The 10199-nt window shown below is 38.1% G+C and overlaps 1 long non-coding RNA gene across 1 annotated transcript; it reads left to right on the forward strand.

The window, feature by feature from the left end:
* The first annotated feature begins 268 nt into the window (after positions 1–268).
* Positions 269–1950, forward strand: LOC115156964 (uncharacterized). The gene is made up of 2 exons (XR_003868353.1): positions 269–645; positions 749–1950. It is a non-coding gene; the product is annotated as an uncharacterized LOC115156964 (long non-coding RNA).
* Positions 1951–10199: the final 8249 nt, after the last annotated feature.

Consider the following 10199-nt stretch of genomic DNA (forward strand, 5'->3'; position numbering starts at 1 on the left):
CTCTTTATAGTGTTTTATTTACATTTTAGAGGCGATAAGGTGATAAGTTGGACTGATCGAGTGAAATAAGCAGTTTCCCCAAACTACATCTCTCCTTCTCACTATCACGCAATAGGTTTCGCTTCCCACCCGCCATTTTTAAGAAGACCCGACGGGCCTCATTGCCATCTTGAATCATAAAGAGATGGGCATCATGAAGGTCTTGTCATTGATTTTGTTTGAAAGGGGAAAAATGGTGCTTTACATTGGTATTGACATTACAGTTGATCTGGAAGTATTACATTTTTTGGTTGCTAAAATAAGGTCAATTGTACGGACCAGCACAAGGTACAAAAGTGAGTTAGTTTTCGTTACTTTTCATTTTATGTGAGCTTTTCACTTTGGCTAATGTACTGCAAAGAGTGCTTATATCTAATACTGATGAGGTACTATTGACTCATACATTTCTTTACAATCTTACCTCTCTCTGAACAGGCTCCTCCTTCATGTCTGTCAGTTGATGGTGATATACAGGCTGAGATGGACATGGAAGAGAGAGAGAGGATCTCTACCTCTTGCTGTAACTCACAGACACTCTCAGTGTGTTCTGTATAACCATGGTACTCTGTCTGATCATCTGGCTGGTTCTTGCTGTATTCTGCTTCGGTATGATGGAACCCTTTCTCTCATTCATTCTCTCATCAGCTATCTAATTTTCATTTTTTTACTCTTTCATTATCACTCACTTTATCTTTTTTTTGTCTTCCAGAGTGTACAGGAGACCATGTTCAACAGCAACCAGAAGGTGTGATTGCTACAGAAGGAGGACTGGTAACACTGAGTTGTCATTATAACACCACTGATACAAATGCATATCTATATTGGTACAAACAAGAAGCAAATGACTTCCCTAAACATATACTGAGCCGTTTTTCTTTTGGACCTGGAGACAATGCTGCAGGGTTCAAGGAGAGATTCAATGCAAGTCTAAATGCCAAGACACAATCAGTCCCCTTGACGATTCAGAGGTTGCAGCTGTCTGACTCTGCTATGTACTACTGTGCTCTGAGGCCCACTGTGACAACAGGATATACAGCCCCCTTACAAAAACACTGTGTCTGCACTTGGGTGTGTACAGTACTTTGTGTTGTGTGCCCTTTTTTAAGGGAACGTGTTACATAATTGAGGCAGAGGAAAGGAAATGCCTTTTATAGGTGACAGTGAGAAACCAGGGGTGTCATTCTGTCATAACTATACTTGTGTTCACTCTTTTCACTGTGTTAAATAATACTTACCAGCTTGTTACTGGGATCAATTTTAATATTTGGGTGAGTTTGAAAATATTCTTAATTTCCAATCACTGTGAATGTAGTTACTGAAGACTGGAGTCACATTCCTGTGAAGGATATTTTGTCATTTAATACACTTGACTGAATAAAGATTAGAATTTTTTGTAATCATTTCCTGATAATAATTCCTGTTTTCATAAATGTTTTCCAGGTGGCAGTCATGGGAATGACATTACTCCAACATCATATAAGGTGTTTGGGTTGGAGGGTGATGTCATAAATCTGTCCTGTAACTACTCCTCTGCTAGTACTCTCCAGTGGTATCAACAGTACCCTGGATCACCTCCCATCTTCCTCCTCCTCACTGGAGTGTCCTCAAACCCCTCTGTAGTGAAAGCTAAACCTGAAGACCCTTGACTGTCTGTTAGGCTGAAAGATGAAAACCCGTGTGGATCTGGAGATCCACAAGTGGCAGATTCTGCTCTGTACTACCGTTCCCTGGAGCCCACAGTGAAACGAAACCCAGACACACTGTTCAAAAATGTGACCTGGAAACACTGACATCCCCTAAGATAAACATTTTCATTATTAGGTTTCCTTCAGTAGACAAAACATATACATGTAGGCTGGAAATGAACAGTGAATTAGTTTCAATAAACACAAATAAAATGTTGAAACAAATGAAAAAGTGACATAATGTCACGTCCTGACCCTTGTAAGAGGTCATTTTCTACAGTAGATGGGTCAGGGCGTGACAGGGGGTGTTTGGTTGGTTTTCTTGTTTTCTATTTCTAGGTTTTGTATTCTAGGTTTTCTATTTCTATGTTGGTTTTTTTGGGGGGTTGATCTCCAATTGGAGGCAGCTGGTCCTCATTGCCTCTGATTGGAGATCATATTTAAGTAGGGGTTTTTCCTTTTGGGTTTTGGGTTGTTAATTTTGAGTAGTGTGTTTTCCTCTCTGCGTCATGGTTTGTTGTTTTTTGTATTTCTAAGATTTGGTGTATTGCTACGTTCACTATAAATAAAAAGATGTGGAACTACAACCATCCTGCACGTTGGTCCGATCATTTAGACAACCGTGACACATTAACTAATTTGCATATTTGAATATGTTGCAGATTTATACTGTAAATTCTAGATTTAAATAGGAAAACAAAATAACTGTGAATTAATTAATTGCCTGATGTTGAATAGATGAATTATTTTACAGATAGGTAAAGCCCCACTTTATCTCAGCTCACTGGTCACCATAGAAGCACCCACCCGTAGCACGCGCTTATGTTAGGACGTAAACTTCACAAGAAAAACCACACAGCCATTTTCCAAGCAAGGACATGCATCACAAAAAACAAAAATACATCTTAATATTCACTAACCTTTGATCTTCATCAGATGGCACTCATAGGACTTCATGTTACACAATACATGTATGTTTTGCTCGATAAAGTTCATATTTATATCCAAAAACCCAATTTTTACATTGGCGCGTGATGTTCAGAAAATGTATTCCCACCTTAACTTCCGGTGAATGAGCACTTCAATTTACAAAAATACTCATCATAAACGTTGATAAAATTTACAACAGTTATTGAAAGAATTATAGATATACTTCTCCTTAATGCAATCGCTGTGTCAGATTTTAAAATAGCTTCACGGAGAAAGCACATTTTTCAATATTCTGAGTACATAGCTCAGCCATGAAAGGAAGCTATACAGATACCCGCCAAGTTCTGGGGTCAACAAACTCAGAATTAGTATTATAAATATTCTCTTACCTTTGCTGATCTTCGTCAGAATGCACTCCCAGGACTGCTACTTCCACAAGAAATGTTGTTTTTGTTCGAAATAATCCATATTTATGTCCAAATACCTCCGTTTTGTTTGTGCGTACAGAGCACTATCCAAAGGCATAACGCGCAAGCGCGGTACCAGAGACGAAAAGTTAAAATGTTCCATTACCGTTCTTAGAAGCATGTCAAACGTTGTAACATAGACCGTTGATAATATTCCAACAGGACAATAGCGTATTCATTAGAGGAAAAAGAAGGAGCGGCGTGCCAAATGTGCCCGCGCAGTAAACAACTCACTGGTCCCAGGCAGTCCACTAATTGACTGAGCTCCTATTTTCTGCCCAGTAACAGCAGAAGGATGAAACACATTTCTAAAGGCTGTTGACAGCCAATGGAAGCCTTAGGAAGTGCAACGTGACCCCACAGACACTGTAGTTTTGATAGGGATTCAAAAGAAGAACTACAATTCTCAGATTTCCCACTTCCTGGTTGGATTTTTCTCAGGTTTTTGTCTGCCATATGAGTTCTGTTATACTCACAGACATTATTCAAACAGTTTAAGAAACGTCAGAGTGTTTTCTATCCAAATCTACTAATAATATGCAAATATTTGACTCTGGGCCCGAGTATTAGGCAGTTTACTCTGGGCATGCTTTTCATCCGAAAATTAAAATACTGCCCCCTATACCTTAAGTTAACAGACATCTGCTGTTTCCAGTCATATAAACATGTTTTTTCAAAAGTTTGCCCTTTTTGTGGCTGCCAGTCTGATTGTGGGTAGAGATAGTACAGTGACAGAATTGTTCTGCAATCTTAGCAGCATATGTACACTACTAGTTGTGTGTCAACGTCAACAAAGGCTTCATATGTTTTGTCACGCATACAGTATGTGGCCCTTCACTTGGTTTCAAAAGCTGAATGTGGCCCTTGAGACAAAGTTTTCCCACCCCTGCTCTAGTCACTTCCATGCCAGTCAGAAGATCTACGGTCTTTTATTTCTGAACACTCTAAAGCAGCTTTATAAAAATAAGTGTACAAGTTATCAATATTCCCAAACCTCCTTTCAAAAATAAGTAACTAAAAGAATAATAAATAAATGTAACAATAAGTTAAATACAAAAAACAACAATTGATTTATATTGTTTTCTTTTACATGTTTTATGTTGTACACTTTTTATAATTTTGTTTCATTTGAGATGTCGTGTTGTATTTTATAATATTTGACATTCATTAGAACACTTGTTTTTTTTTATAATGAAATAACACATTTAAATAAAATTCAAAAACAGCAGCAATTGAACTGTATTCATTTAACACTTTTTCTCTTTCTTCAAAATGCCTTAAAACATGAATGGAGTAGTATTGTTAAAAATGAATGCATCAATACTAACATTAAACAAGCATTGCATGGCATACAGAGAAACAGATTTGGATGTTCAACAGCCCCTGTCTTTGGTGGTAGGTGGAGCTACAACATTTTCTCAAATCATCAAGACTGAAAGATTGCTACAGAGAGAGATATTCAACTCTGCCTCTTTTGTGTCATAGATACAGTATTTGAAAGACTATCAGCTATGTTGTTGCTTTCATCATTTCTCCTCTCAGTCCTTGTTGGTGAGTGCTGTATTCAATTTCATGATTTTAATTCCAACTCCATAATATGATGGATAGGTGTCAGAAAATCTAGCAAAACAGCAACTTGTTTTTACTTTCTGACAGGTGTCAGTTTTCAAGATGACATTAATCCCACTAGGCCTATGGTGGGTGGTGTGGAGGGTGATACCATCACGCTATCCTGCAGCTACACTGGCTCTGTAAACAATCTACAGTGGTATCGTCAGTATCCCAGGTCTAAACCAGAGTTCTTGATTCTCATCACTAAATCAGGATATGTCCAGAAACCTGTCCCTCCTCGTATGTCAGCTCAGGTTCAAACCGACCGCATGGATCTGGAGATCTCCTCTGCTGAAGTGACAGATTCTGCTCTATACTACTGTGCTCTGGAGCCCACAGTGAGAGGAAACCTTGACACACTGTACAAAAACCTGTCAAGTGCCTTGGGAAGAAACCAATGATAAAGGGAGGAGCTACAGTAAGCAGAAATGAATTAAAATACAGCTCAGCAACAGAGGAATAAATTATCATAGATAGCCAAGATGATGTTTCTGTATGCAATGCTGCTGCTCTGCACATTTGTAGGTAAGTGACACACATAAAGGATATTAGGTTTTACGTTGCATTTTATTTTAATTAACGTGTTCATTACAACTACCCTTTATTTATACAGATGACAGTTTAGAGAATGCTATTGCTCCTTTAAGAAACGAAGTGCTTGGCTTGGAGGGAACCACTGTCACTGTGTCCTACATCTGGAAATAGCAGTAGAATCTATCATCAAACCAGTGCTGGCAAAATGAGAATAATCCATCCATGGATGATAGATACAGACTTCCAAGGGAAATGGTAGCCAAATGTGTGGATCTGGAGAGCTCCTCTGCTGAAGTGACAAACTCTGCTCTGTACTACGGCACCCTGGAGACCACAGTGACAGGAAACTCAGAAACCTGTCAGGAACAATGGAAGGAAACAGACATCTTGTATGACATACATAGATAACATATCTACTGTATGTTAAGGGGAGGGACTTATGGTAGAGGAAGGGCTGAACAGCAGTATAGAAACATAAAACAGGAGAAAACTTTCAGAGACTGCTTAGATCTTTCTGTCAGTGTGTCTCTGTTCATCTAAGATGGTGTTGCTGTATTCACTGTTGTTCCTGACCATATTTATTGGTAGGCAATACAATGCGATACAATACAATTCAATACAACACAATGCCATAATTGTCCATTTGAAATAAATTCAATTTAAATACATTTTCATTACCAATTAAATGTATGTGTATTAAAACTATTCTCTATGCAGGTGTCAGTTGTGAGGACCTCACTCCACTCAAGAAAGAGTACTGTTTAGAGGGAACTGTTACCCTGTTTTACAACTACTCCAGGACAGCTACTGCTGGAGATGAAGTCTATTGGTATCACCAAGACACAGGTTAAAGGTGAAAGTTCCTCCTGTACATCTCAGGTTTTTATTTTATTTATTTGTATTTAACCTTAATTTAACTAGGCAAGTCAGAAAAATTCTTATTTACAATGACGGCCTACCCCGGCCAAACCCTGATGTTGCTGGGCCAATTGTGCGCCGCACTATGGGACTCCCGTCACGGCCGGATGTGATGCAGCCTGGATCCAGAGTTTATAAAGAAAGCAGATCCTCTGAACACTCAAATATCTACGAAACTCAATGAAGAGTAAACCATTTGGATCTGGAGATCTCCTCTGCTGAAGTGAGACTGCTCTGTACTACTGTGCTCTGAGGCCCACAGTGACAGGAAACCCAGAAACACTGTACAAAAACCTGACTGTAATAAATTCCTACTCGTAAACACCATGTAATAGGCAAGCATCTGCATACAAATGATCAGATCATGTTCATGATTATACATCAATTAAGTCATATTTGTTCATCACAGATTATAATGTTGATGTAATGTGGGTCCATTTACTGAATAGGAGAAGTTAAGATGAGAGGTGGAGAGATGATTCTCCTCTATCTGACTGGAACAGGGGGATGTCTTCAGTTCTGCCTCCTGATAACACACTGTTACACCCATCACCATGTTTCTCTACCCAGTGTTTCTCCTCTCTGCACTTGTAGGTGAGTATTAGTCTGACATTACATACTTTTAGTTTATTCAAGGTAACCCCACCCCCATGCTGCTGCTACTCTCTGTTATTATCTATGCATAGTCACTTTAATAACTCTACCTAAAAGTACATATTACCTCAATTACCTCAACACCGGTGCCCCCGCTCATATAAATACCATTGATGCCATTTTACTGTCATTTAGTAAACCAAACCTTCCTCACCACCACCACACTTCAATTAAGAGCCACCATTGTATGGGTTTTATGTCAGTGGGAGTAGCTACAGAAATAATCCTCTTCGAACTGAGACATATTTTTTTTTATTTTTGTTAATTAGTTGGTCCAGCATATACAGTAGAAGAATATTAATTGAATATTAATTGAATATTAATTGAACCTTTTCAAACATGTATTTTCAAATAAGTAAATCATACTCACTTCGTAAAACTTTTGTCATTGTCAATACTTACCATATTATTTGAGCTAGACGCAGGCATTTCACTTAGTACTGCAAAGAGTGCTAATATTATACTGAGGAGGTAATATTGACCAATACATTTCCATACAGTCTATCCTCTCTCTGAAAAGGCTCCTCCTTCATGTCTGTCAGTTGATGGTGATATACAGGCTGAGATGGACATGGAAGAGAGAGAGAGGATCTCTACCTCTTACTGTAACTCACAGTCACTCTCAGTGTGTTCTGTATAACCATGGTACTCCGACTGATCATCTGACTGGTTCTTGATGTATTCTACTTCAGTATGATGGAACCCTTTCTCTCTGGTTAATATCATCTTAAACAAAACTAAGTGTTGAAGCGTTAAATAGATTGATAACAAGTAATAATAGGAGAATAACATATTTTGCATCTCTTGCAGGTGATAGTAATGGTCAGATCATTGAGCCAATCTCTTCTGCTGAAGTGAGAGACTCTGCAATGTACTATTGTGCTGTGACAGGGAACCCAGAAACTCTGTACTAAAACCTTTCCTTATACTTTCAAATGTACATATAAAATGTAATTGTTTTAATATAGTCAGTAGGAGGAGCTAAAGCTAAGGATTAGATAATGAATCCTTGTGATAAGACATGTTTCTACCTACATGAATAAAATCTATGGAGGAGGAAGAGCAGCAACAACCATAGCAACAGCAACAACAGTTGAAGACTCTTCAAACACAGTATGTGGAGAGAACAGTGATCAGTCTGATTTGCTGCCTTTTATTGTCAGTTTGTCTAACTTACAAAGAACATTATCCTCTTGATGGTCGCCTAGGATAGGGGGCGCTACAGCGATTTTTGAAAATAATACGTGCCCATTTTAAACGGCCTCCTACTCAAACTCAGAAGCTAGGATATGCATATAATTAATAGATGTGGAAAGAAAACACCCTAAAGTTTCTAAAACTGTTTGAATGGTGTCTGTGAGTATAACAGAACTCATATGGCAGTCAAAACCCCAAGACAGTTTCTAACAGGATGTGGAAATCTGATTTGCGGACTCAACTTCAGCACTTTGCCTATAAATCACACCGTGAGTTAGGATTCATTGAGCACTTCCTATGGCTTCCACTAGATGTCCCCAGTCTTTACAAAGTGGTTTGAGTCTTCTACAGTACGAACTGACTGAAAGAGAGGCTGTTGATCTTGGTCACATGGGGAGGGCCGTTTTGAAAGACAATGCAACCGTCCCCCTTGAATATTATTGGAGCTCTGGTTGAAAAATGCCCTAAAGATTTATGTTATACAACGTTTGACATGTTTGAACGAACTTAAATTTAAAAAAAATGCATTTTTGTGAAAGAGAAGTCCCGCGCACGACGGTACATTTGGAGTAGCCTTCAGAACGCGCTAACAACAAGAAGCTATTGGGACATAAATGATTAACTTTTTCGAACTAAAATACATTTGTTGTGGACCTGGGATGCCTGGAAGTGCCTTCTGATGAAGATAATCAAAGGTAAGGGAATATTACAAAAGTAGATTTGATATTCGATTGTTCCAAGATGGCGCAGACTGTATTGCTAGCCTATTTTTCTGAGTATAGCATCCCCTTTTATTGCAAAGTGTGATTACCCAGTAAAGTTATTTTTAAATCTGGCAATGCAGGTGCTTTCAAGAGATGTTCATCTATAATTCTTTGAATGACAATATTACATTTAAAAAATGTTTTCGAATAGTAATTTAGTAAATTGTAACGCTGATCCACCGGATGCATTTGAGGGAAAATAGTTTCTCAACGTCACGCGCCGATGTAAAAATGCTGTTTTTATATATAAATATGAACTTTATCGAACAAAATAATGCATGTATTGTGTAACATGATGTCCTAGGAGTGTCATCTGATGAAGATTGTCAAAGGTTAGTGCTGCATTTAGCTGTTTTTTGGTTATTTGTGATGCATGTGGTTGGTCGGAAAATGGCTATGTGAATACTTTGACGATATACTCCTCTAACATTATCTAATGTTTTGCTTTTGCTGTAAAGCCTTTTTGAAATCGGACAACGTGGTTCGATTCAGGAGAGGTGTATCTATAAAACGATATAAAATAGTCCTGTATTTGAAAAAAATAAAATAATAATTCTATTGTTCGGTTATGAATATGGCGAAATGATTTTACGCTGGATGTTGATCCCGCATACGAGACGGAGAACATCAAGAGGATTATGTTACTTTTTTAAATTTTACTGTTCACAACAATTACAGGTAAGAGACAGCATTTGTTGTATAAAGATGTATAAATATTGTCTATTTTATGTGTATTTAATAATAATAATAAAAATGCAGTATCCAATGAAATTATATCAATCTTCCATGTGGATTTCGGGTTTATGTTTAAATTCTGAAGAGGTAATTACACCCTATACTGATGCAGTGCTGGCTTTGGACACGGACAGAGTTACACTCTCTTGTAACTACACTGCTGGTGACACTCTTCAATGGTATCAACAATATCCCAAATCACCACCACAGTTATTGGTTATGGAGTTAATGTCTGCAAAAACACCGGTTTACTCTAGAACATGATAAAAAGGACAAACGTGTAGATCTGGAGATATCCTCTGCTGAAGTGACAGACACTGCGTTGTACTACTTTGCTCTGAGGCCCACAGTGATTGGAAACTTAGACACACTGTACAAAGATATTTAACATCTGATTAAGGGGAGAAAGATATCAACATGCACATTAATGAATATGTCCAAAACACAAAACCCCTCTAGTCATAACCCTAAACCTAACCCTAACCCTAGCTTCGTGTACACACCCCAGATCAACCCTAACCCTAACCATAACCCTCACCCTGGCTTAATTTCCACATCAATTGTCTATCTCTTCATAATGCATTTATAACATGAATGGAGTGTATTTGTAGCATCAAACCTACAATGTAAGATTTGAAAGGGACATACTCTAAACACATTTGGTT

This window comes from Salmo trutta, chromosome 21 (genome assembly GCF_901001165.1).
Source record: "Salmo trutta chromosome 21, fSalTru1.1, whole genome shotgun sequence".
NCBI classification, from domain to species: Eukaryota; Metazoa; Chordata; class Actinopteri; order Salmoniformes; family Salmonidae; genus Salmo; species Salmo trutta.